Consider the following 1,892-nt stretch of genomic DNA (forward strand, 5'->3'; position numbering starts at 1 on the left):
GGGGAGCGGCGCGGCCCCCCGGTGGACGGTGTGGACAGAGGAGGCCAGGCAGCCCCGGGCCCGTTTGCTCAGGATTAAGCCAGCTCAGGGTCGAGCAAACAGCGGCGGGACCTCCGCCTGGGTCCGTGGCGGAGATTAACCGAGTGTCCGCCGGCAAACAGGCCCTCCCTTCCCTCCAGGAACCCCGGTGTTGGCTCAGCAACCGCAGAGTTGGCAGAGGAGCCCAGACGTGGCCCCTCACAGCCCCGGCCCCCTCCCTCCCCGTGGTGCTGAAAGGCACCTGGTACGAGCCCTGCCCGCTGCCCTGGCCCATCCCGCCAGCCCCTGCTTTCCTCTGAGACCAGGGGGGCAGCAGCTGCCCGCAGGCTGGGGTGGGGGTTCAGGAAGGGGCCTGAGTCTGGAGACTGGGCGGGAAGTCACCCCCTCCATGGGCCTGACTTGGGGCACATAAGACTGAGCCTAGGGGATGGGGGCCCGGGCCATCGCTGTCACCTGGGGACCATCTGCAGATGCCCAGCTGCCCGGCACATGCACAGGGGCAGGCTCCCCTGCTGGCCCCCGGGCGGGCTGGGTCCCCCACTTAGACGGGCCCCTGAGGGGGGCCACACCGCGGACAGGCTGGGCCTCCTGGGCGCTCTGCCTGCTCCTCCATTGCATGGGGCAAGGGACTGCACGGCTCACAGAAGGACGGGGTGGCTCTGAGCCTGGCTCTGGGGGTGGGGGGTAGGCAGACCCCTCGGGCCTGCTGATGGGGAGTGGACTTGGCCCCCCAGCCCCTGCTCGTGGTGCCAAGTCCCCCCGCTGGGCTGTTTGCCTTGGAGGTGGGGCGGGTTTGTGTCCGGCTGCGTCAGCTCTGGCCTGTCCTGGGGGCCGTCCCTGAACCCTCTGGCCAGCCCCACCCAGGCTGCCCTGCCCAGCGCCTGAGGCCCAGGAAGGGGTGGGCACTGGATGAGGTGGGTCCCCGGGGCCTTTGTCCGTGTGTCCGGCTGGTTCTGACCCGCAGTCCTGGGCATATTCGGTCACGTACGTGCTCTTTGGAACTTTAGTCGTGAACACACTTCCCTCCGGGGCCTGGGACGCACGGGCTTTGCAACAGCAACACTTCATGTTTCCTTTATTTTTTAAAATATCTTTTTATTGATTTCAGAGAAGAAGGGAGAGGCAGAGAGAAACACCGATGATGAGAAAGAATCACTGATTGGCTGCCCCCTTCACGCCCCACACTGGGGATTGAGCCCACAACCCGGGCCTGTGCCCCGACCGGGAATCGAACTGTGACCCCTGGTTCCTAGGTCGACGCTCAACCACTGAGCCATGCTGGCCGGGCTTTATGTTTTATTTTATTTTATTTTTTCTGTAAGGAAATATAAACCTGGTGTGGCCCTCTAGGCGGATGGAGGTGGCGGGGAGGGTGACCGAGAGGGGAGAGGCGGGAGAAGGCCCCTCTGTAGCAGCCGGGTCACCCCCTGGCCGTCGGAGCCGCACTGCTGCCCACAGCTGGTGACACACCTGCTCGAGGAACCCCTGCCCCCTCAGGTCCTAGAAAACAGGGCCCAGTCCTCCCGGCCCAGGTCCCGAGTCGCTGGCAGCGGGACGAGGCCCACGCTCCTCTCACCCTCCCTGATGGCCTCCCGGGCGGAGAGCTGTGAGCTCCGCAGTCGGCCCTGGGCCGGGGCCCCCTCCGCCTGCCTCTGCTGGTCACACAGCCGCGTGACCCTCCCCAAACCCCGTCTCCTCCCCGTGGAGTGGTCCTGGCCCTTCACCCGCGCCCACCCCTGGGCCATCCTCACCTTCCCTCCCAGCCCCTCCTCACCCTCTGCCCTCCCAGCCCACCCGCAGCTGGTCTCCTGCTCCGGTCACCCCCAGCAGCAGGGCCGAGGGGCCTGGCCCTT

This window comes from Myotis brandtii, unplaced genomic scaffold, assembly GCF_000412655.1.
Source record: "Myotis brandtii unplaced genomic scaffold, ASM41265v1 scaffold1236, whole genome shotgun sequence".
NCBI classification, from domain to species: Eukaryota; Metazoa; Chordata; class Mammalia; order Chiroptera; family Vespertilionidae; genus Myotis; species Myotis brandtii.